Source organism: Stegostoma tigrinum, chromosome 22 (genome assembly GCF_030684315.1).
Source record: "Stegostoma tigrinum isolate sSteTig4 chromosome 22, sSteTig4.hap1, whole genome shotgun sequence".
NCBI classification, from domain to species: domain Eukaryota; kingdom Metazoa; phylum Chordata; class Chondrichthyes; order Orectolobiformes; family Stegostomatidae; genus Stegostoma; species Stegostoma tigrinum.
The window spans coordinates 5567022-5594127 of NC_081375.1; the positions used below are offsets into that span (position 1 = coordinate 5567022).

The following is a 27106-nucleotide window of genomic DNA, read 5'->3' on the forward strand; positions in this document are numbered from 1 at the left end:
AAGAAGGTAGAAAGAACACGGGGAGTAATTGGGAAGATACCTACAGTCCAATACCAAGAATTTTATAGCAGAGAGCTAAGAAAACAGTGGTGAAATCAGCGTGGATTTTCAAAAGGGAGCTTATTCTTGACAAATCTGTTGGAATCTTTAGGTGTTGTAACTAGTGGAGTCAATTGGGGTGAGGCTGGGGGTGTGTGGAGAGGAACAAAGTCCACACAAGAGATTAATTTTACACATTAAACCTCATGGGATTGGTGTGTTGAAATGGATAGGAAGTTGGTTAGCACATAGGAACCAAACAGCAGGAATAAATGGGTCTATTTTCTGAATGGCAGGCAGTAAATTCAGGGATCATTTCTAGGACCCCAGCTATTTGCAATGATTTAGATAAGGTAACTGAAAGTAATATCACCAAATCTGCAGATAACATAAAGCTGGAGGGTGAGCAGTGAGGAGGATACAGAGATGTTGCAGTGAGACTTGGACAGGCTGACAGAATGCATGGCAGATGCAGGATAATGTGGATAAATGTGAGGTTATCCACTTTGGCAGCAAAAATGGAAAGCATATTATTCTTATTTAAAGGGCTGTAAATTGAGAGAGAGAAATGTTCTACGAGAGCTGGGTGTCCTAGTACATTAGTTATGGAAAGGGAGCATGCAGGTGCAATAAACAAGACAAAAACTGTATGTTGGCCTAAATCATGAAAGGATTTGAGTACAGGATCAGGGGTATGTTACTGCAATTATACAGAGCATTAATGAGGCCATGCTTGGAATAGTGAGCACAGATTTGGACTCCTTATCTGAAGAAGGATTTTCTTGCTGCAGAGGGACTGCAGCAAATGTTTACTTAATTGATTCCTCAGATGGCAGGGCTGACAGATGAGGAGTGATGGAGTTAGTCAGGACTGTATCCACTGGAGTTTAGGAGAATGAGTGGTTGGGGGGACTCGGGATGGGAAATCTCATAGAAGCCCACAAAATTGTAACTTGACGATACAGGTTAGATACAGGAAGGATGCTCCTGATGGTGTGGAGTCCAGAACCAGGGGTCATAGCTTAAGGATAAAGGGTAAACCTTTTAGGACTGAAATGAGGAGAAATTTCTTCACCATAGAGTAGTGAGCCTGTGGAATTCACTATCACAGCAAGTGATTAAGGCCAAAACATTGTAAGTTTTGGAGAAGGAGGTAGATATAGCTGTTGGGGCTAGAAGATTTAGGAAAACAGAAGATGGGTGGGATTAGGGTATTGAGTTCATTACAGTCATTGTATTGAATAGCAAGGCAGGCTAGGAGGGTTGAATGGCCTACACCTGCTCCTTTCTTATAGGTTCTATATTTTCGTCAGTATTCTTCAACACTGAGGGTTTACAATGCATCACAAGTGCTTTGAAAAAAAGAAGTAAGGGTCTCGTATTTAGGAAGTCCCATTTCTGACATCATAATGTCCCTAAGCTCTTTCCAACTGAAAGCTGAAGTATCTTGTGAAATGTGGTCATCGTTGCAACACATGGAAACCGCCTGAGATTATGATCAACCAATCTCGTTATTTTCTTGTGTAATGTTGTTTGAGAGATAATTATGGGCTCTAACTCAGCAAGAGAACTCCAGTGGTCTTCTTCAAAATAAGAGCTGTGGTGTTTTTTAGAACGTAGAACATAGAACATAGAACAATACAGCGCAGAACAGGCCCTTCGGCCCTCGATGTTGCGCCGGCCTGTGAACTAATCTAAGCCCCTCCCCCTACACTATCCCATCATCATCCATCTGCTTATCCAAGGACTGTTTAAATGCCCCTAATGTGGCTGAATTAACTACATTGACAGGCAGGGCATTCCACAGCCTTACCACTCTCTGAGTAAAGAACCTGCCTCTGACATTTGTCTTAAATCTATCACCCCTCAATTTGTAGCGATGCCCCCTCGTACTGATGTCATCATCCTCTGAAAAAGACTCTCACTGTCAACTTTTGTTTGCTCCTACCTGAGAAGGCAACCAGAACATTGGTCATACCCCACACTTGAAATTGTGCAGCATTCCCTCAGCGCTGTGCAAGATTGCCAGTCTAGATTAGCTAATGTCTGCCCTCATAGGCCCTGCCCACTGATCCGCAACAGTCTGCTTGGCGCGAACACTATAGGGTTTCTAGCACACATTAGCTGTTGAAGGATTGCCTTTGGAATGGGGACTTGCAACTTATTTATAAAATCATTGATGTAGAAAATAGCCAAGTACTGCAAATATCGGAATGCATAAGTAAAGGCAGAAACTGCAGCACCATTCATCACTAACTCGTTTCTCTTCCTGCTTCAGCACTGTCATCTCAGATGCTTCTGAAAGATCTATCTTTGCCTCTTTCTATTTCTCATCTACATGCTGTCCCTCAGTGATATCGTCTGTATTAGTTTTCACACCTATGTTGACAACATAGAGTGCAGGAGGGCGTGCCAGGAGCAGCACCAGGGATCCCTGAAGATGACGTGTCAATCTGGTGAAGCCACCAAACAGGACTAGAGACATAGTCATACAGCATAAAAACAGACCCTTCCATCCAAATAGCTCATGACAAACATAATCCCAAACTAAACTAGTCCATCTGCCCACTCCTGGACAATATCCCTCCAAACCTTTCCTATTCACATATCCATCCAAATGTCTTTTAAGCATTGTCATTGTACACATCCTCAGGAAGTTCATTCCACCCACAAATCGCCCTCTGTGACAAAAAATTTCATCATGTCTTTTTTAAATCTCTCTCCTTTCTCCTTAAAAAATGTGCCCCCGAGGTTTGAAATTCTCCACCCTGGGGAAAAGACAACTCCCATCAACTCTAACTATACATCATTATTTTATAAACTTCTATCAGGTCACCCCACAACTTTCTATGCTCCATTGAAAGATGTCCCAGCCTATCCAGCCTTTCTTTATAACTCAAACCTCCCATACCTGGCAAATCCTGGTAAATGTCTTCTGAACCCTCTCCAGCTTGATAATATCCTCCCTATAACTGGGTGACCAGAACTGGACCCAGTATTCCAGAAGAGACCTCATCAAAGAGCATAGGCAACAAGTGACAAACAGTGCTAAGTGATCCCACGACCAACGGATCAGATCTAAGCTCTGCAGTCCTGCTACATCCAGTAATGAATGATGGTGGATGAGTAAACAACTTACTGAAGGAGGAGGCTGCACAGGTATTCCCATCCTCAATGATGGAAAGGCCCAGCACATCAGTGCAAAAGATAAGGCTAAAGCTTTTACAGCAATCTTCAGCCAAATGTACCAAATGGATGATCCCATCTCAGCCTCCTCCAGTGGTCCCCAGCATCACAGATACCGGTCTTCAGCCAATTCGATTCACTCCGCGTGAAATCAAGAAACGGTTGGAGACACTGGATACCGCAAAGGTTATAGGGGCCCTGACAACATTCCGGCAATAGTACTGCAAACGTATGCTCTAGAACTTGCCACTCCCCTAGCCAAGCTGTTCCAGTACAGTTACAACCCTAGCATCTACCCGACAATGTGGAAGATTACCCAAGTATGTCCTGTACACAAAAAGCAGGACAAATCCAACCCGGCCAATTACCACCCCATCAGTCTACTCTCGACCATCAGTAAAGTGATGGAAGGTGTCAGTAACAGCGCTATCGAGCAGCACCTGCTCAGCAATAACCTGCTCAGTGATGCCCAGTTTGGGTTCCAGGGCCTCTCAGGACAGAAGAGCTGAATTCCAGAGGTGAGGTGAGAGTGACAGCCCTTGATATCAAGGCTGAATTCAACCATGTCCAACATCAAGGAGCCCTAGGAAAGCTGGAATCAATGGGAATTGGTTGGGGGTGGGTGGAGGGGTGGGAGGAGAGGAAATTCTCTGATGGTTGAGATCAATCCTGACACAGAAGAAGATAGTCATGGTTTCAGGTCAGTCATCTCAGCTCCAGGACACCTCTGCAAGAGTTCCTCACGTTAGTGCCTTTGGGCCAATCATCTTCAGCTACTTCATCGATGACGTTCCCTCCATCAGAAGGTCAGAAGTGGGAATGTCTGCCAATGATTGTACAAATGCTCAGCACCATTTGCGACTCTTCAAGTACTGAAACAGTCCATGTTCAACTGCAACAGTGTCTGGGCAATGTCCAGGCTTGGGCTAACAGTTGGCAAGAAACATTCTCACCATTCAAATGCCAGGCTATGACCATCACCAATAAGAGATAATCGAACCAATACTCCTTGACAGCCAATGATGTTACCATCTCTGAATCCCCCACTATCAACATCATAGAGGTTACCATTGAACACAAACTCAACTGGAGTCACCACATAAACACAATGGCTACAAGAGCAAATCAGAGGCCAGGAATGTTGTGGTGAGTAGGCAAATCAATGGCAGATGCGGTATAATTTGGATTAATGTGAGGTTATTCACCATGGAAGCAAAACCAAGAAGACAGATTACTACCTGATTGGCTGTAGATTGGGAGAGGAAGGTGTGCAGTGGGACCTGGGTGTCCTTGTGCACCAGTTGCTAAAGATAAGCTTGCAGGTACAGCAGGTGGTAAAGAAGGCAAATGGTATGTTGGTCTTTATTGCAAGAGGTTTTGAGTACAGGAGCAGGGATGTGTTGTTGCAGTTATACAGGGCCTTGGTGAGACCACATCTGGAATATTGTGCGCAGTTTTGGTCTCCTTTTCTGAGGAAGGATGCTCTTGCTCTCGAGGGAGCGCAGCGACAGCTCACCAGGCTGATTCCGGGGATGGCAGGTCAGGCATATGAGGAGAGATTGACCAGGTTGGGATTGTTTTCACTGGAGATCAGATGAATGAGGGGGGGTTCTCATTGAGACTTACACAATTCTAACAGGACTGGACAGGGTAGATGTAGGGAGAATGTTCTGATGGTGGATACGTCCAGAACCAGGGGTCACAGTCTGAGGATTTGGGGTAGATGATTTATGACGGAGATGAGGAGACATTTCTTCACCCAGAGAGTGGTGAGCCTATGGAATTCATTACCACAGGATGTAGTTGATGCCAAAACATTGAATGTATTAGAAAGGTGGCTAGATATAGCACTTGAGAGAATGGGATCAAAGGTTATGGGGAAAAAGCAGGATTAAATTTTGAGTTGGATGATCAACCATGATTGTGATGAATGGCAGAGCAGGCTCAAAGGGCCGAATGGCCTCCTCCTGCTCCAATCTTCTATGTTTCTATGAGTAACTCACCTCCTGACTCCCCAAAGTCTGTCCACCATTTGCAAGACACAAGTCAGGAGTGTGATGGAATACTCCCCACTTGCCCCAACAACACTCAAGAAGCTTGACGCCATGTAGGACAAAGTAGCCCCCGCTTGATTGGTCCTACATCCACAAACATCTACTCCCTCCACCACCGACGCTCAGTCGCAGCAGTGTGTATTATCCACAAGTTGCCCTGCAGAAATTCACCAAAGACCCTCAGACAGCCGCTTCCAAACCCACAACCATTTTGATCTGGAAGGACTTAGAGCAGCAAATACATGGGAACACCACCCCCTGCAAAGTTCCCCTCTGAGCCGTCCTGCCTTGGAAATATATCAGCACTCCTTCATTGTCACTGGGCCAAAATCCTGGAATTATCTCCATGAGGGTATTGTGGGTCAACCCACAGCAGAAGGATTGCAGTGCTTCAAGAAGACAGCTCACCATCACTGCCTGAAAGCAACTTGAGATGGGCAATAACTGCTGGCCAGCCACATCCCACAAATAAATAAATACACTCAGCTCTAATTCCACATACCTCTTGTGATACCTCTGCTGTTATGAAATGACAAGACTGCTTAGCTGACAATCCATTGGGGATGGAAAGGAATTTCCTCCACTTCAAATTTTGGGAAGATTAAAACCAGTATCCCTGCTCCAAACTCCATCTTGATCTACAGACTTTGTCCCTCGTCCTGGCGACTGCCTGAGATGGAACCAGTCTGTTTTTAACCTCACCATCACATCTGATTCCAAGATGAGCTTCTTACCTCATACTCATGGCATCAATACATCAACTCTGTAACCTCTCTCAACTTCTCCCTTTGTCACAGCTCATCTGCCGGTGAAACCCCTATTTCTGCCTTTCTAGCATCTAAATGTATTCATTCTAACACATTCCTGGCTGTTTTCCCAAATTCTACACTCTAGACCGGAAGCTATCCAAAACCTTGCTACTTGTACTCAACTACATCAACATGTTGCCCTCACCCCTGTGCCTGCTGATATATATGGGCTCCAGGTCAAGAAGTACTTCAATTTACCCCCCTCCCTCCGGACCAACCTCTGGGAATCTCTTCTCTCCATCTTCAGTCCGCCTCCCCCTCTCTCCCTATTTATTCCAGTTCCCTCTCCCCATCCCCCTCTCTGATGAAGGGTCTTGGCCCGAAATGTCAGCTTTTGTGCTCCTGAGATGCTGCTTGGCCTGCTGTGTTCATCCAGCTTCACACTTTATTATCTTGGATTCTCCAGCATCTGCAGTTCCCATTATCTCTGCTACAATTTTAACCTCAATGCCTAACCTGAAGAAGTTACCCTCCTCCCTCCGGACCAACCTCAGGGAATCTTTTCTCTCCATCTTCGGCCCGCCTCCCCCTCTCTCCCTATTTATTCCAGAACCCTCACCCATTCCCTCTCTGATGAAGGGTCTAGGCCGAAACATCAGCTTTTGTCCTCCTGAGACGTTGCTTGGCCTGCTGTGTTCATCCAGCTCCACACTTTGTTATCTTAAAATTGTTATTCTTGTTTCCAACTGAAATAACTGCACTGAGGCCAGTATCACATCACCAAGTCACCCTTTATTCACTTATGCACATCGTATGGACTCTGACCAGCTTGCTTGGAGGCAGCCCCTGGAGTGAGGAGGCTCACTGAAACTCCTGTTTATATCTCTCAGCCAGGGCTCCCTGATTGGCTTTGGTTAACAGCCTCAGTCATGGATCTGATACTCAATGAGATCCATCTGGCCAACCTCATTCCAATCACTACACAAACCCTCCATGGTATCCACCCTCCCTATTTCAAAAATCTGCCCCAGCCCTGCACTGTTCTGCATTCATCCAATTCTGCTCTCTTAAACATTCCAAATTTTAGTTATTGGACGATTGGTGGTCATGCCTTCAGTTACCTGGATCTTAAGCTCTGCAATTTCCTGCCTATATCTCTCCACTGCTTAACTTCAGAACATGGAACACAGAACAGCATAGGAACCTCCACCTATCCATGTCTGTGCTGACCACGACGCTATTCTAAACCAATCCCATCCACCTGAATGTGGTCCATATCCATCTGCCCTCTGCCTGTTATGTGTCTGTCTAAATCCCGAGTCATAGAGTCATAGAGCTGTACAGCATGGAAACAGAACCTTCGGCCCGCTCGCCCATGCCAACTAGCTGTCCTAAATAAATCTAGTCCGATTTCCCAGCATTTGGCCCATATCCCTCTAAACCCTTCCTGTTCACATACCCACCCAGATGCCTTTTAATGCTGTAACTGTACCAGCCTCCACCACTTCCTCTGGCAGCTCATTCCATACACGTACCACCCTCTGTGTGAAAATGTTTCTCCTTAGGTCCCTTTTAAATCTTTCCCCTTTGACCTTAAATCTATGCCCTCTAGCTTTGAACTCCCTCATCCTGGGGAAAAGACCTTGTCTATTTACCCCATCAATGCCCTTCGGATTTTATAAACCTGGATAAGTTCACCCCTCTGCCCCCAGCTCTCCAGGGAAAACAGCCCTAGCCCATTCAGCCTGTCTCGATAGTGAAAGCTTTTACGCATGGCCCCAAGCTTTTAAATCTTTTCTGAACCTTTCAAGCTTCACAACATCTTTCATATATCAGGAAGACCAGAATTGAACGCTGTATTCAAAAAGTGACTTTTTAAATAATGCTGTCTACCATATGCCCTGGCAGCATGTTCCGGGCACCTACCACCCTCTGTATAAAAAAACGTGCTTCACACATCTCCTTTAAGCTTTTCTTCTCTCACCTTAAATGTATGTCCCAGAGTCTTTGTCATTTTCACTCTTGGAAAAAGGCTATGAATATCTACCTCACAACTCTGCCCCTCACAATTTTGTACACTTCAAAAAGGTTACCCTCAGCCTCCACACTCTAACGTAAACATTCCAAGTTTGTCCAACCGCTCCTCAATACAGTCCGATCCAGGCACCATCCTGGTAAACCTCGCTTGGATTCTCTCCGAAGCCTCCACATCCTTCCTATAATGTGGCATCCAGAACGGTACACAATACTCCAAATTTGATGTAACTGTAGTTCTATACAGCTGCAACATGATTTGGCAACAGTTATACTCAATGCCCTGACCAATGAGGGCATGTCTTCTTTACCGCCTGATCCACTTGTGTTGCTATTTCAAGGAGTTATAGACTAACACCCCAAGATCCGTCTGCAAATCAAAGCTCCTAATAGTCCCACCATTCACTGCATAATTTTGCACTTTTTTTTCTTTATTCATTCACGGGATGAGGGTGTCGCTGACCAGGCAGCATTTATTGCCCATCCCTAATTGCCCAGAGGGCAGTTAAGAGTCAACTACATTGCTGTTGGTCTGGAGTCACATGTAGACCAGACCAGGTAAGGATGGCAGTTTCCTTCCCTAAAGGGCATTAGTGAACCAGATGGGTTTTTCCAACAATTGACAAAGGATTCACGGTCATCATTAGATACTTAATTCCAGATATTTATTGAAATCAAATTCTACCATCTGCTGTGGCATGATTCAACCCAGGTCCTCAGAACATTATCTGGGTCTCTGGATTAACAGTCCAGTGATAATACCACTAGGGCATTTCCTCACTCTTGACCTCCCAAAGTACAGAAGATACAGAAAGAGGCAAAATACATTAACTCCAGTCAACATTAAACTCCAACTGCAATTCCTCTGCTCAACTTTACAACTGATTTACATCCTGCTGCATCTTTTGGCAATCTTCCCCATAATCCACAGTTCCACCAATTTTCATGTTATCTGCAAACTTGCTGATGAGACCATCTATGTTTCATCCAAATCATTTATATATATTGCAAACAACAGGAGTCGCAGCACTGATCCTTGTGGAACATTACTGGTCACAGACCTCTAGTCAGAGAAATGGTCTGCCACAACTACCCCCTGTCTTTTATGACCAAGCCAGTTTTGCATCCAACTTACCAATTCACCATGGATTCCATGTAACTTAATCTTCGGGACCAGCCTGCTATGAGGGACCTTGTTAAATGCTTTTGTAAAGTCCATGTCAACAACATCCACCTCTCTACCCTCATCAATCGTCTTCGTTAATTACTCAATAAACTCAATCAGCCCTTGTATCCTCTTTGAAGACACTGCATAAAACAGACATCTTTGGCCATTAACCTTCTGACCTAATATCTCCTGCTGTGATAATATTTTACTTTGCAATGCTCCTGTTTCATTCTTCTGAAGGTGTGGTATAAATACAACTTGTTATTCTGACAAACCTGAGACATTAACCTAATCTTCTTCCTGTTCCCGGGATCTGCTTGAGTTGGTGAGTGTTTCCACAATCTGGCACTGTCAATGCAGCAATCACCAGATTGCTGTATATCCGAAGCACTTCACTCAGGGAGCATATTGTTACAGGCACCTACCATACTGTATCAGGGTCTGTGAACATATTTCTTATCTGACTGTAACACATGTAATGTTTATCACATTGCTGTTTGAAGAAACTTGCTTTGTACACACTGACTGCCACATTTTCTACATTACAATGCTGAATACACTGAAAAAATCTGATTTTCTGTGAAACGTGTAAATTCTAACAACAGAAATGGTTTGATATTAGTTTTGTGGAGGTGTAGCGGTGAGTGGGAGAGATGTGTGAGTGAAGAATGAGTGGGACAGCAGTTGGAAGGGAGGATGAGGTGAAGGGAAGCTTTACTGTAGCAGGAAACATTAAGTGCAAAGAAAGCTGCAAACATTTGGAAGGATTGTCTCCACTTGTGAGAGAATTCAAAAACTTGGGGCCAGTACTGAGATAATCATAGAAAACATGGAGATATTTCTCACTCAAAAATTTCTGAGCGTTTAGGGCATTGAACTCATCACCAAAGGATGTGGTTGAAGCCAATGATTGAGATACTTTCAAAAGGATACAAAGCAGAAACAAGAAATGGCAGGGAATAGAAAGATTCCATGAAAGTTAGCAGTGAGGTCCATAAAACAAGACGAAATTTATGCAGAATCTAAACACTAACAAAGAGCAGTAGGAATGAGGGCCTTTTCATTGTGTATCGTTAAATTAATTCTGCTTATTATAAATGCAACTACTTTCTTTGACAACAAAAAGAATCAGTCAGCCTGGCAGAAGTTGAAGAGTCAGTAGAGTTAATTAAAAGTGTGGTTGAAGGTTCAAATTACATGGAACTAGGTAATAAGGTGATGAAAAGGATTGGATAAGTAATGTAGTTGAGAGGAATGTGCAGGAGATCATAATCATAAAACTGAATCAGATGCAGTGAAATTAATTGACTGAGATTGTCCAGTTATGCTGGAGAATCTTGGAATGAAGATGACAACCTTGTAGTCCATGCCCCAGGAAACTTGTTCTTAGACAGCATGCTAAACTGTAGAAGTGATGCCTTGTAACTAACTATAGTGACTCTGTGGCACATAAATGCTATCAGAAAGTCCACCTCTCTTAGAGACCAGAAAGCAAGCTGCCAATTGATGAATCCTACATAATTGCCTGTAATTATCCAGAGTGCTGTGCTCCTGTCATTGTATGTTTAAATGTAGATAGATAGATAGAATAGATAGATAGAACATTACAGCACAGTACAGGCCCTTCGGCCCTCGATGTTGTGCCGACCTGTCATACCGATCTCAAGCCCATCTAACCTACACTATTCCATGTACGTCCATATGCTTGTCCAATGACGACTTAAATGTACCTAAAGTTGGCGAATCTACTACCGTTGCAGGCAAAGCGTTCCATTCCCTTACTACTCTCTAAGTAAAGAAACTACCTCTGACATCTGTCCTATATCTTTCACCCCTCAATTTAAAGCTATGCCCCCTCGTGCTCGCCGTCACCATCCTAGGAAAAAGGCTCTCCCTATCCACCCTATCTAACCCTCTGATTATTTTATATGTTTCAATTAAGTCACCTCTCAACCTTCTTCCCTCTAATGAAAACAGCCTCAAGTCCCTCAGCCTTTCCTCGTAAGACCTCCCCTCCATACCAGGCAACATCCTAGTAAATCTCCTCTGCACCCTTTCAAAAGCTTCCACATCCTTCTTATAACGCGGTGACCAGAACTGTACACAATACTCCAAGTGTAGCCGCACCAGAGTTTTGTACAGCTTCACCATAACCTCTATCCAAACCGTTAATTTTAAATTAGTTGCCTCAATAAAGCTAAAATTTGAGTTTTCAGCGCATAGCCATTCAGTCACTGTCATTTCAAATGTGCTTGGAATTTTACAAATGCTAATATAGCAATAATACAATTTTGAGAGGTATCGTGGTGATGCTTGTCCCAGCTAATGACTATAATGCATAAACAAAGCAACCTCCTCACTAGTATTATACACAAGCAGCTGTCTGCATTACCCTACTTGTCTTTTTGTTGGTTTTTTACTGTGAAAGGCTTGATTCTTTGGGAGTGAGTTATTTCCTGTCATTACAAAGCCAGATAAGTCTTATGTCACATTGGGAGAATTGGAACACTCTACATGAGGAGCCTCAGTGTCCACCTCAGCTAGCTCTATCCTTTATACTTTCATACTGCCTCAGGCATTTTGTACTGACTATAGGCTGGATTTTCTTGGAGTCAAATCCTTTGCAGATGGGGTGAAAATGATAGCCAGGACTTGATTCCAGGATTCCTGACCTGGATTCTCTGATTTTAATCAGAGTGCTTTAAGGTTGTTTATTATCTTTGGGTATTTTACAAGTTTAACCCTGTCACTCTGGCTAATCTGCAACCACACTAAGGCAACTTCCTTTCTGAGGTAGGTTCAGCTACTCTGCAGTGTTGAAATATTTTATACAAGAACCTTGGATTAGCTGCTATATATTGGGTTAGTTCTTGTGAGATCAAGCCTCAAATCAAATAGAACCTTTGAAGCTGCAGCTGAGAAAGGAAAACCTTCTCTCCCCCAAATAAGCTTAAGGATGCTGAATAACATAAAACCTGCCCTGCTCTGTAGCTGCTTTAGCACAATATTCTTTTAGATTGAGAATTGGTGTAATTCTGAACTGGAGTTGTACAGCATAGAGAAAGGTCTTTCAGCCCACTTTGTATACACTGACCAACAAACACCAAACTACACTAGCTCTCTGATGAAGGGTCTAGGCCCGAAACGTCAGCTTTTGTGCTCCTGAGATGCTGCTTGGCCTGCTGTGTTCATCCAGCCTCACATTTTATTATCTTGGATTCTCCAGCATCTGCAGTTCCCATTATCACCAAACTACACTAATTCTATTTACCTGAACTAGGTCCATAGTCTGCTATGCCCTCGCAGTTCAAACGCTCATCGAGATGCTTCTTCAGTATTGTGAGAGTACCTGCCTCCACCACCCTCTCAGGCAGTGCATTTCATATTTCTACTGCCTACTAGATGAAAAATATTATTCCTCAGATCTCCTCTAAATCACTTACTCACCTTTAATGCCCTCTGGTCTTAGACGTATCTGCCGTGGAGGAAAGATTCTCACAATCTGCTCTGTCCATGCCTCTCATAATTTTGTTCTCCTCAATCAGATTCCCCCACAGACTCCTTTGCTTGAAGGAAAACAAACCCAGCCTCTGCAGTCACTCCTCAAAACAGACCTTTCATCCACGGAACATCCTGATGAATCTCCCATGCATCCTCTCCAGTGTAATCACATTCTTCTAATGGTGTGGCGACCTCCCAGAACTGGGTGCAGTCTTCCATCTGTTACCTAACTAACGAGGTTTATGTTCATTGCAGTGGTGACTTAACAAGATTACTGTCCAAGATCGGTGCTCGCCTCATGTTTTGCATCCACTGAAATTACCGATTTGTTTGAATCCATAACTTGTATGTGTAAATGTATGTTAAAGCAGGAGGGCTCGAGTCATTCCTCCACATACTGTGCTCAATGAATTTTAAAGCAAGAAAAATTCCCTCCATAATTTCCAAGCCTGTAGGGAATCTCTTTACCTCCACATTAGCAGTCAATCACTCTCACCTACAGCAGCTTTCATTTCCTTTCTAATTATAATTCAGCTTGTGAATGAATAGCAATGACTGCTGCTGTTTCCTGGGTTGCATTGCTACACAATAGCTGGGTCACAGTTGAAATGATTCCTGATTCGTGTGTTTTGGTCTATGAAAATTAGTGCGCAGCACTCATCTGCTTTCCCAAAAAACAGTACTGCCTGAGTGCGGGCAAAACAGAAAATGTTGGGAACACTCAGTAAGTCAGGCAGCACCCATGGTGAGCAAGACATGGCCCACATGAGTCCCTCAGAACTGAAAAAAAAACTAGGAAATGCAACTGATTTTTCACAAATAAATGGAAAGGTAAGGTTTGTGACAGGCATGGATCGCAGGAGAGATTAAATGACAACAGGGTAGCAGTGGTTCATTGTGTGTGTTTTCCTCTGGCACAGTGTTTCACCCAATGCGGCAATGTGCACATTATTTCCCATAACATGAGAAATTCGGCGTGAATACTGTGATATTGAAGAATCCAACAGACATTTATTACAGCTATTATATACAAACATTACATTCGTCAGACACATAATAATCTGGGCTAACAATAGCTATTATTTTAACATACACACTCTCGGTAGAGTGTACCTGAGATAATGGGAACTGCAGATACTGGAGAATCTGAGATAACAAAGTGTGGAGCTGGATGAACACAGCAGGTCAAGCAGCATCTTAGGAGCACAAGCTTTTGTGCTCCTAAGATGCTGCTTGACCTGCTGTGTTCATCCAGCTCCACTCTCAGTAGAGTGTCATGCTCAAGTGGTCCAAGCTGGGATGACGTTTGAGATCTTTATAACCACAGTTCCCAAATTATGTGCGGTGATGATGTCATGAGAATTGACATACTGACGCTGTGACGTGACATTGCAGGCTATCTCATACTTGCTGCGTATTTCCAGCATCTGGAGTTTTTATGTCAGATATCCATCCCCTACAGTATTTTTCTTTCCCTATTTACTACATTTAACGTCTACATCAAATTATAGTGAGGAAAGTCAGTCCAGTTTTTAGGGCTGCAGAATAATGTTAGGTTGCTGGTCTGAGGTTACATGTTCCAGATCTTAGTGACTGTGATTTCTTTTCACTGAATTTATTTCAATATTTTCAGCGTCGTACCCCTAGTCAGCATGTGAGAAAGTGTCGAAGTAAATTTTGTGGTTCAAATATGAGGGTTGTATTTGAGGTACCCAGAGGGAGGATTTAAGATCTTTTTATTTGCTAAGGGTTATCGTCTCTTCTCAATTACAAATTTTACAGATTATGACTCTTTTAAAAAATGTTTACCAGCTAAGTTTGATCTATAAATCTAATGATTTATATACACAAGTCTCACTTTGAGAATTTGAACATGCAACCTAGATTGAGACACACAGTGCACTACTGAGGGAGCACTGTGTGGTCAGAACAGCAGTACTGAGAGATACGTGAAGTTTCATACAGTCAGAAGTGGGGATGTTCACTGGAAATTACACAATGATTAGCATGATTTGAGACTCCTTGGATACCAAAGCAGCCCATGTCCAAATGGAGTAAGACCTGGACAAAACCTAGAAAAAGAAGAGCAGCAGACACATGGGACCTAGAGATTCCCCTCCAATCCATTCGCCGTTCTGACTTGGAAATATATCACTGTTCCCTCAGTGTCGCTAGGTCAAAATCCTGGAACTCCCTCATCTTCTAATATGAATGTCTGAGAGCTTATGAAATGAGGGAACAAGTGAAGAATTTTATTATTAAGGATAATTTGTTGTGATCTGGTGGTGTAAATATGGGGGAGCTAGCAGTCAGTGGTCTGTGCGTTTTATTGGTTAACAGAAATAAAGATCTCACTAAAATGTGGATTTGATCTCTGTTTAAGTGCAGTTATCTTATAGTGAATAACATGCCCACCCTAGCATCATTGAGGGTCAGTCTTTACCATGCATTGCAGAGATTCAAGAAGACAGCTCACCACCACCTTCTCAAAGTTCACAGCTAGGGAATGGCAATAAATGAGGGAGGTGGTGGCAGATGTTGAAGTTTGAATTCAGTAAAAATTTGGAATTAAAAGTCTGATTCAACGGTGACCATGCAACCATTGCCGATTGTTGTAAAAATCTATACAATTCATTGATGCACTATAAGGAAGGAAGTCTGCTGTCCTTACCTGGTCTGCTCTCCATGTGACTCCAGATCACAGACAACAATGTGGTTGGCTCTTATCTGACTTCTACAAATGCCCAGCAGCACCAGCATTCCAGAGACAAACAAATAAAATCAAAGCCCACACCCACAACTGTATATAAAATAAATTCTTGAGTACTGAAGAGTCAAATATCTGGTGCAGACCTACAGAATTTGGTATCAATACACCTCATTTGTACATTGATGGCATGTAACCTTTTTTTGTTGAAAAACTCTGCATGGAGGTTGGACTCAAAGCAACAAAGCGATAATGCCCTGAAACAAACACACAAATGGCTGGGGAACCTCAGCAGGTCTTGCAGCATCTGTGGAGAGAAAACAAAGTTAACATTTTGAGTCCAGTAACCCTTCTGCAGAAAGAAGGGTCTTTGGGACCTGAAATGTTAATTTTGCTTTCTCTCCAAAGATTCTGCAAGACCTGCTAAGGTTCTCCAGCCATTTCGGTTTTTGTTTCAGATTTCCAGCATCCGTAGTTCTCTGCCTTTTATTTAATGCCCTGCATCTGGGTTAAATGTAGGGAATACATATTTATATTTAAGTACGATCTGGAAGATTTTTTTAACTTTTTGGACAATCATTGAATTGAAAAGTATTTTTGACCATGTTATTGACATTGGAAAAACAGAGAAGTAGAGCTTTCAAAGAAATAATAGATGGGGCTTATTGTCTTAGTTACCAAAAAGAAAATCTGAACGTGAGAAGAGAGGGATCGCTGTGGTCATTGTTGCGTGGCAACCAACTCTGTTCTACAAACCCAAGAGTCAGAGTAAAAGAAAACAAACCAGAAGCTGTGAGCCTCTCTCTTTCTGGAAAAACAGGAGAGTTATTATACACAAACATTCCCAACTTTGCTGCACAATCTTTTAAAATTCAAACACTGGGATTGGCCAGTGAACATCAGGCTAGTCCAACACACCACACAGTATACAGAGATAATGGGGACTGCAGATGCTGGAGAATTCCAAGCTAATAAAATGTGAGGCTGGATGAACACAGCAGGCCAAGCAGCATCTCAGGAGCACAAAAGCTGACGTTTCGGGCCTAGACCCTTCATCAGAGAGGGGGATGGGGAGAGGGTTCTGGAATAAATAGGGAGAGAGGGGGAGGCGGACCGAAGATGGAGAGTAAAGAAGATAGGTGGAGAGAGTGTAGGTGGGGAGGTAGGGAGGGGATAGGTCAGTCCAGGGAAGACGGACAGGTCAAGGAGGTGGGATGAGGTTAGTAGGTAGATGGGGGTGCGGCTTGAGTTGGGAGGAAGGGATGGGTGAGAGGAAGAACCGGTTAGGGAGGCAGAGACAGGTTGGACTGGTTTTGGGATGCAGTGGGTTGGGGGGAAGAGCTGGGCTGGTTGTGTGGTGCAGTGGGGGGGAGGGGATGAACTGGGCTGGTTTAGGGATGCAGTTGGGGAAGGGGAGATTTTGAAACTGGTGAAGTCCACATTGATACCATTAGGCTGCAGGGTTCCCAGGCGGAATATGAGTTGCTGTTCCTGCAACCTTCGGGTGGCATCATTGTGGCAGTGCAGGAGGCCCATGATGGACATGTCATCTAAAGAATGGGAGGGGGAGTGGAAATGGTTTGCGACTGGGAGGTGCAGTTGTTTGTTGTGAACTGAGCGGAGGAGTTCTGCAAAGCGGTCTCCAAGCCTCCGCTTGGTTTCCCCAATGTAGAGGAAGCCACACCGGGTACAATGGATACAGTATACCACATTGGCGGATGTGCAGGTGAACCTCTGCTTAATATGGAATGTCATCTTGGGGCCTGGGATAGGGGTGAGGGAGGAGGTGTGGGGGCAAGTGTAGCATTCCCTGCGGTTGCAGAGAAAGGTGCCGGGTGTGGTGGGGTTGGAGGGCAGTGTGGAGCGAACAAGGGAGTCACGGAGAGAGTGGTCTCTCCGGAAAGCAGACAGGGGTGGGGATGGAAAAATGTCTTGGGTGGTGGGGTCGGATTGTAAATGGCGGAAGTGTCGGAGGATGATGCGTAGTATCCAGAGGTTGGTAGGGTTGTGTGTGAGAACGAGGGGGATCCTCTTTGGGCGGTTGTGGCGGGGGCGAGGTGTGAGGGATGTGTTGCGGGAAATGCGGGAGACGCGGTCAAGGGCGTTCTCGACCACTGTGGGGAAAGTTGCGGTCCTTGAAGAACTTGGACATCTGGGATGTGCGGGAGTCGAATGCCTCATCGTGGGAGCGGATGCGGCGGAGGCGGAGGAATTGAGAATAGGGGATGGAATTTTTGCAGGAGGGTGGGTGGGAGGAGGTGTATTCTAGGTAGCTGTGGGAGTTGGTGGGCTTGAAATGGACATCAGTTACAAGCTGGCCTAATGGTATCAATGTGGACTTCACCAGTTTCAAAATCTCCCCTTCCCCAACTGCATCCCTAAACCAGCCCAGCTCGTCCCCCCCACCCACTGCATCCCAAAACCAGTCCAACCTGTCTCTGCTTCCCTAACCTGTTCTTCCTCTCACCCATCCCTTCCTCCCACCCCAAGCCGCACCCCCACCTACCTACTAACCTCATCCCACCTCCTTGACCTGTCCGTCTTCCCTGGACTGACCTATCCCCTCCCTACCTCCCCACCTATACTCTCTCCACCTATCTTCTTTACTCTCCATCTTTGGTCCGCCTCCCCCTCTCTCCCTATTTATTCCAGTTCCCTCTCCCCATCCCCCTCTCTGATGAAGGGTCTAGGCCCGAAACATCAGCTTTTGTGCTCCTGAGATGCTGCTTGGCCTGCTGTGTTCATCCAGCCTCACATTTTATTATCACACAATATACAGTCTCAGCTAGATCATTCCACCAAGTTCCAACCTGATTTGGACCCATTTCCTATCAGATAACAAACATGCAACATGCTTGATACACACTTGTACCAAAATGTGCACTTTAAAACATGCAAAAAGCACTTCCCAAGACAAAGCTATCGAGCAAAATGTGACAGGGAGCCACATAAGGAAATATGTACGAACATGATTTACAAATGCTCATACTTAACAAACACGATCCCAATCAGGGGTATAATTTTAAAATGTGACAGGGAGACATGGCCTTGGACTTATAAACAGCTATTTTATATCATCCTGCATTGTGTTCTGACTTGCGTACAAATTGACTTGCAAATGGACTCAAGAATAGAACCTGTTTGCAACCTGGGGTCCGACTGTATTAGAACAGGTGACCAAGACCATTGTTAAAGAGGTCCATTATATGCAGCCGCTGAAAGGCAGAGAGAGACAGACAAATAAAGAGATCTGGGGCAGGTCCAGGAATCTTCCTAGAGCAGTGCTAATAAATGTTTAATGCTGGAAGTACTAGACTGGCAGCATCTGGGGAGATAGACTCCATCAGAACACAAGGAGTGCCTGAAATAGTGGGTCTACATGAGGCAGAATTAGAGGGTAGAGATACTCTTAGGGTTTGAGCCTGAAGAGAATGGGAGAGATAGACTTGAACGAAGATGTGAAATTTAACATGAGGGCATTGTAGGGAGAGAATGTAGGTCATTGTACATCAAATTGATGAGTAATGGGAACTTTGTGCAGTTGGCATATAGGTAACAACATTTGACTGGATTCAAGTCCTTGGAGTGTGAAAGTTATGAGATCAGACAGGAGACTGTCAGAATAGTCAAACCCAGGACCAACAAACAAGTTTCTGAGAGTTTCAGCAGCAGATGAGCTGAGGCAAGGTGGATTTGGGAAATGCTACAGAGAGAACTAGGCATCTTAGTCATAGCTCAGCTATTTGGTCAAAGTTCATCACAGGGTCAATACGAAACCAACGAAGCCAAAAGTCTGGTTCAGCCTCTGACAGGAGGCCGAGTGAGAGGGCTGGAGATGTGGACTAGAAACAGAATTTATAGTAGGGTCAGAATTTCCACATTAAATCCAGCCTCCCAGCCTGCCTCGATACCCTACCATTTTGCCTCCCGATGTAACAGGTCCGCAGAGGATGCCATATCCCTAGCCCTGCATTCATTCCTGCAACATCTGAGCAGCAAAGATACCTGTGTCAGACTCCTGCTCATTGACTACAGCTCTGCCTTTAACCCCTCCAGACTGATATGAAAACTATGTTACCCTGGTCACTGCTCCGCCTTCTGCAACTGGATCCTCAGCTTTCTGACCCACAGACTGCAATCAGTGAGGATAGGTAACTGCACCTCCTCCACAATAACCCTCAACACTGGAGCCCCCCAAGTCTGTGTCCTCAGGACGCTGCTGTACTCCCTGTATACCTACGACTGTGTTGCCAAATTCCAAACAGCATCTACAAGTTCACTGACAGCATCACTGTAGCAGGATGGATACCCAACATTGACAACTCTAAATACAGAAGGGAGGGAGAGGACCTGGTGACGTGGTTTAATGAGAACAACCTGTGTCTCATTGTTGGGAAAGCTAAAGAACTGATCATTGACTTCAGAAAGAAAGGAGGAGAATATGCCCCCATCTATCTCAACAGAACTGAGGTTGAGAGGGTTTAGAGTGTCAAGTTCCTCACAGTGACGACAACCAACAGCCTGTTGTGGATTTCCCACGTAGATGCTATGGCTAAGAAGGAACAACAACGCCTCTTCTTCCTCAGGCAGCTCAGGAAATTTGGCATGTCCATAAGGACCCTCACCAACTTCTACAGATGCACCATAGAAAGCATACTGTCCAAATATATAATGGCCTGGAATCGTAACTGCTCTGCTCAGGACCGTAAGAAACTACAGAAGGTGGTGTGCATAGTCTAAACCATCACGGATGCCAACGTTCCACCCATGGACTCCATTTACATGCTCACTGCCATAGAAAGGCTGCCAACATCATCAAAGACCCATTGCACCCTGGTATTGATCTCTCACAACCTCTTCCATCAGGCAGAAGATACAGAAGCCTGAACACACACATGATCAGCTTCAGGAACAGCTTCTTCCTGGCCATAATTAGATTGATGAATAGACTCTCTAGCCTTAAATAACGCTGATCTTGCTAACATTGATTTCACCTAGCGCATGGCCTGTGCATTGTAATCCATCTAAATCTTTTTGATCTGTACATCCTTGCTTACTATGATCTGCCTGTACTACTCGTAAACAAAGCTTTTCACTGCACTTCAGTACACGTGACAATAAATCAATCAACCAATTAATCAAGGCCATGTTTTTGGGCTTCTCAATATTTAGTTGGAGGAAGTTTCTGCTCATGCGAGACTGGATATTGGATAAGCAGCACAAAATAGTGGTCAAGAGGGATCATGGTGAGGTCAAGATGGATGTTGTCGGTATAGATGTCGAATGTAATGTTGGGTTTCCAGATGATATCACCAAGATGTAGCATTCAGATGAGAATTAGAAGTGTTAGATCTTGGGGAATGCAGAGATTATATTGTAGAAGTGGAATAAAGAAAGAAAGAGTTTGTATTTATACTGTCTTTCATGCCCTCAGAATGTTTGGAAGAGATTTATAGCATCGGAGTACTTTTGAAGCACAGTTGCAATTTACAAGAAGCAAGCTCCCACAAAGAGCAATATGATTATGACCAGATAATCTGTTGTTTGGAATGTTAGTGAAACCATAAATCTTGGTCAAGACTCCAACGATAACTCCCTCGATCTTCTTCAAAACAGTTTCTTTGGATCTTTTGCATTTAGATGGGAGGAGAAACCATTGCAGATTATTCTGCAACTGTAACTGAACAGGTAAGAAAGGAACAGAGCAACGTAATGGAAATCAGTCAGGCTTGGTTGTGAGAAAGTTGACTTGGGAGGATAAACTAGCCTGAGTGAACTGTGTTATCTCCAAGTAATTCAGATACAAAAATTGATGAGCACTCAAAAGGAAGGGAAAGAAAGTATCACTTTAACTTGCAGGGATAGGTCATGGGCATAGGAGTTCAGATTTGTAAAACATCAATTGAGGAATGATGCAAACTTTCTCTTCCACTCAGTGGCTACCCAATAGGGAATGTACACCTTGATGAATTAGTCATAGTGGCAAATCCTGCACTTGTTTGAAAGCCAATTGGATATGTCATTGGAAGGTGAGCTGTGCGGTAATTCTGGATGGATGAATAATTAAACTGGGTCCAATAGCCGCCTTTGTGAACTTACAAAAATAATGCCTTATAATGTTACCTTGTGTATAGAACAAATTCATCCAGGCTATAAAGGCATAATCACACTGCGATAACTCCTGCACTGCACTGTGAGATTATCAAAGAAAATATTTGAAACGTTTTCAGAAGCCAATCAATGTTTATTTCTCTTTCCAATTGATAATTCTTTAACATCAATAGCTATCTATCAATATCTCATCCATTATCTATCAACATGATTTAATGTTATTGTAGACTGATTTCTGTTGATAAGAAGTAGTGTGACACTGAGGATGTTACCAATGGTTACAGAACAGGCGCTTGTGAGATAAAGCTAACTACTTGCATTGAACAAAGAAATTAATTAATTAAGATTAATGTATTTTCAGAGAATGTATCCAATGTATTTTTACTTTACCAACAGTGTCTTCAATTAGATTCTCGGGTTAATTCAATAGGTATTCAATTCAGGGTAAATACTGGGACAGAGGACCGGGACCTTAAAATTACAGCTAGGCTATTTAGGAGAGAAATTAGGAGATTTTGTTCACGTAAAAAATGATCAAAGTGTGGAACACACTCCCATAAAAGGTAGTACACACTAGCGCAAATATCCATAATTATTAGGTTTCAGTTATAGAGTCACAGAATTATACAACACGGAAACAGACCCTTCATTCCAACTCACCCACACCAACAAGACTTTGCAATCTTCTCTAGTCCTATTTGCCAGCATTTGCCCCGTATCCCTCTAAAATCTTCTTATTCATGTACCTATCCTGATAACTTTTAAAAGTCGTAATTGTATCCACTACTTCCTGTGACATCTCGTTCCATACAGCACCCCTCTGCATGAAAAAGTCACCCCGCAGGTCCTTTATAAATCTTTCCTCTCTCACCTTACACCTATACCCTCTACTTTTGGTCTCTCCTACCCTAGGAAAAAGATTTGGCTATTCACCCTATCCATGACCCTCATCATTTTACAAACCTTTATAATGTCACCCCTCGGCCATCGATGCTCCAGGGAAAAATGCCCCTGCCTCTTCATATCACTCAAACCTACCAGTCCTGGCAACATCCTTTTAAATCTTTTCAAGTTTAACAACATCCTTCCTATAGAAGGTTGACCAGAATCGTACGCTGTATTCCAAACATGGTTTCACAAATATACACCCACAACATAGCATCCCAACTCCTATATTCAATGTTCTGACCAATGAAGGCAAGCATGCCAAATGCCTTCTTCATCAAACTGTCTACCTGCAACTCTACTTTCAAGGAATTGAACACTTGCACCCCCAGATCTCTTTGTTCAGCAACACTCCCTTGGGGCCTACTGCAAACTATATAAGTCCTGCCCTGGTTTGTCTTACCTAAATGCAACACCTCACATTTATCTAAATTAAAATCCACCTGCCACTCCTTGGTCCATTGACCCATCTGATCAAATGACCTCATCGAGATCATGATGGTGACCTGTCCTCCTGAACCACTGCAGCCCATGTGATGTAGGGACAGTCAGAGTGGATTAGATTAGAATCCCTACAGTGTGGAAACCGGCCCTTTGGCCCATCAAATCCACACTGCCCCTTGGAGCATCCCACCCAGATCCATCCCCCTATAACCCACACACCCCTGAACACTATGGGCAATTTAGCATGGCCGATTCACCTAGCCTGTACATCTTTGGACTGTGGGAGGAAACCAGAGCAAACCCACGCAGACACAGGGAGAATGTGCAAGCTCCGCACAGACAGTTGCACCGAGGCTGGAATTGAACCTGGGTTCCCGGCGCTGTGAGGCCGCAGTGCTAACCGCTGATCCACCGTGGAATAGGATAGTATTGTGATCCAATGATATTGAAGGAACTGAGATAATATTTCCAAGGCAGGTTGGTGAGTGGCTTGGAAGGGAACTTGCCGTCAGTAGTATTCCCATGTCAAAGGACAGGCCAGAATGGGAACAGGCCCTTTGGCCCACCAAGCATGTTCCAGCGCACGCCTTTCTGAACAAGAAAACCTTTGCCTGTTTGCAGCCTATTCCCAGTCTGTTCATGTATCTGGTAGTTGACATTCCTACATTGGGAACACACCGACTATCCATTCTATCCATGTGTTTCATTATTTTGAAAACTTCTATCATCTTGCCCATCATCTTTTGATGTTGAAGTGAAAACAAACAAAGTTTGCCCAGTCTCTCCTCATAGCTAATACCCCCCAAACCTGACAACATCCTGGTAAATCTTTTCTGTACTCTCCCCAAAGCCACCACATAGAACATAGAACAGGGCAGCACTGTAATGGGCCCTTCAGCCCTCAATGTTGTGCTGCAGATGGTGCCAAATGAAACTAATCCCTTCTGCCTGCCCTTGGTCTATATCCTTCCATTCCTTACATATTCATGTGATTATCTAAAAGTCTCTTAAACACCTCTGTTGTGTCTATCTTCACCACCACCCCTGGCAGTGCTTTCCAGACTTCGACTGCTGTCAGTATAAAAAAACTCGCCCCTCACATCTCCCTTGAACTTTCCCCCCTCTAAATGTATACGCATGTCCCCTTGAAATGGACTTTTCAGGGAAAAGGATTCTCACCGTCAAACTCTGCAAAAAGGATTCTAACTGTCAAACTCTGGGAAAAAGATTCTTTCTGGTAGGGTGGCCACAAGAACAGTACACAATATTTCAAATGTGGCCGAACTAAAGTTCTGTACAACCGCAACATGACTTTCCAGTTTTTATATGCAATGCCCTGACTGATGAAGACAAGCATGCCATACACCACTTTGACCACCTTATTCAATGGTATCACCATTTTCAGTGAGCTGTGGACCTGTACACCCAAATCCCTTTGTGTTCATGCTACTAACAGTCCTGCCGTTTACTGTGTACTTCCCTCCTGCATTAGACCTTCCAAAATGCAAATCACCTTGCATTTGTCCGGATTAAGTTCCATCTGCTATTGCTCTGTCCAAATGTTGAGCCTCACTATATCCTGCTGTATCCTCTGGGATCCTCCTCACTATCCTGCAAGATGGCAGCAGGGTAAGACACTGCAATTGGAGCTCCTCTGCTCACCAGTTCCGTTTACCTTTCCCTTTTTTATCTTTTTTTAATTTTGTCTTTCTCTCTCCCTCTCCCCTTTACAGTATTCGCCCCACCAACCCCTCCAATGCCCCCACCTTTAACTATTTTCAGCTTCAATTATTTAACCTGAAGGAAAGGAGTCACGTCGGTGACCGAGCAGGATCTGAGCGCGTGGGCCATGTGCTGCAGTGGCAATGGAGTGAGCGCGGTCCAGAGCGAAGTTGGCGGGTCAGACATGGGTCAGAGCAAACCAGGAGGTGCCGGGTCCCCAGAGTGACGGAGGGGTCAAGGGGGCACGTCCTAGACCAGTGGAGGAGACACGTGCCCACAGTGACGGTGAGACGCGGTACCCAGAGCGACAGTGAGACCGTGTACCCAGAGTGACAGTGAGACCGTGTACCCAGAGTGACAGTGAGGCTGTGTACGCAGAGCAACGGTGAGACCGGGTAACCAGAGCGACAGTGAGACCCTGTACCCAGAGCGACAGTGAGGCCGTGTACCCAGAGCGACAATGAGGCCGTGTACCTAGAGCGACAGTGAGGCCGTGTACCCAGAGCGATGGTGCGGGCGTGTACCCAGAGCGACAGTGAGGCCGTGTACCCAGAGCGATGGTGAGACCGTGTACCCAGAGCGACGGTGAGTCCGTGTAGCCAGAGCGACAGTGAGGCCGTGTACCCAGAGCGATGGTGAGACCGTGTACCCAGAGCGACAGTGAGACCGTGTACCCAGAGCGACAGTGAGGCCGTGTACCCAGAGTGACGGTGATACCGTGTACCCAGAGTGATGGTGAGGCTGTGTACCCAGAGCGACAGTGAGACCGTGTACCCAGAGTGACGGTGAGATCGTGTACCCAGAGCGACGGTGAGACTGTGTACCCAGAGTGACCGTGAGACCGTGTACCCAGAGCGACGGTGAGACTGGTTGAGCAGCAGCGCGAGCGGGAGCTTGGACCGGGGCCTGTTGGGAAGCCGGTGACTCACTGTTTTTGAATCGTTAAAAAGCTTACCTTGTGAATAGGCGGAGGGAAGCTGAGCAGGAGCCGACACGGGACTCGTGAGTGAGTGAGGTAATATATTTGTGTGGTTGTGTTACCCGAAACACTACCCGGGCAGTGTCTCCCAAACATCCTCCTCCTCTAACCAAAAAAAAGGTTCCGTGTGCCATATTGGTAAGGTAACAAGTTTATTTTTTATTCTTTATTTTTTAAGCCTTGGGAATTTAGAGTAATGGGAACGGAGGTCAGGGCAGTTGAATGCTCCTCCTGCAGAATATGGGAGGTAAGGGTCACCACTAGTATCCCTGCTGACTACATCTGCGGGAAGTGCACCCAACTCCAGCTCCTTGAAAACCGCGTTAGGGAACTGGAGCTGGAGCTGGACGAACTTCGGATCATTCGGGAGGCAGAGGGGGTTATTGAGAGGAGTTACAGGGAGGTAGTCACTCCTCAGGTACAGGAAAAAGGCAGATGGGTTACGGTCAGGGGACGGAAAGGGAACCGGCAGGCAGTGCAGGGATCCCCTGTGGCCATTCCCCTCAACAACAAGTATACTGTTTTGGATACTGTTGGGGGGGACGACTTACCAGGGGAAAGCAGTGGGGCACAGGTCTCTGGCACAGAGTCTATCCCTGCTGCTCAGAAGGGAAGGGGGAAGAGGAGCAGAGCAGTAGTCATTGGGGACTCCATAGTTGGGGGGACAGATAGGAGGTTCTGTGGGGACGAGAGAAACTCACGGTTGGTGTGTTGCCTCCCAGGTGCCAGGGTGCGTGATGTCTCTGATCGTGTTTTTGGGATCCTTAAGGGGGAGGGGGAGCAGCCCCAAGTCTTGGTCCACATTGGCACCAACGACACAGGTAGGAAGAGAGATGGGGATTTAAGGCAGAAATTCAGGGAGCTAGGAATGAAGCTGAGAGCTAGGGCGAACAGAGTTGTTGTCTCTGGTTTGTTGCCCGTGCCACGTGCTAGTGAGGCGAGGGATAGGAAGAGAGAGGAATTGAACACGTGGCTAGAGGGATGGTGCAGGAGGGAGGGTTTTGGATTCTTGGATAATTGGGGCTCTTTCTGGGGTAGGTGGGACCTCTACAAGCAAGATGGTCTTCATCTGAACCAGAGGGGTACCAATATCCTGGGGGGGAAATTTGCTAAGGTGGAGACATGGATAGAGCAGGGTCAGGAATGGTTGTTGCAGGTTCCGGGATTTAGATGTTTCAGTAAGAACAGAGAAGATAGTAAAAGGGGCGGAGGTGTGGCATTGTTGGTCAAGGACAGTATTACAGTTGCAGAAAGGATGTTTGGGGACTCGTCAACTGAGATAGTATGGGCTGAGGTTAGAAACAGGAAAGGAGAGGTCACCCTGTTGGGAGTTTTCTATAGGCCTCCGAGTAGTTCCAGAGATGTAGAGGAAAGGACAGCAAAGATGATTCTCGATAGGAGTGAGAGAGACAGGGTAGTTGTCATGGGGGACTTCACCTTTCCAAATATTGACTGGGAACACTATAG

General features: G+C 44.9%; 1 long non-coding RNA gene across 1 annotated transcript in view; it reads left to right on the forward strand.

Moving 5' to 3' along the window:
- Nucleotides 1-25653, forward strand: part of LOC125463495 (uncharacterized) — a 69966-nt gene extending 44313 nt beyond the window's left edge. The window contains exon 3 of the long non-coding RNA XR_007249839.2: nucleotides 24672-25653. This is a non-coding gene — a long non-coding RNA (uncharacterized LOC125463495). The remainder of the gene's footprint in view (nucleotides 1-24671) is intronic.
- The last annotated feature ends 1453 nt before the right edge of the window (nucleotides 25654-27106 follow it).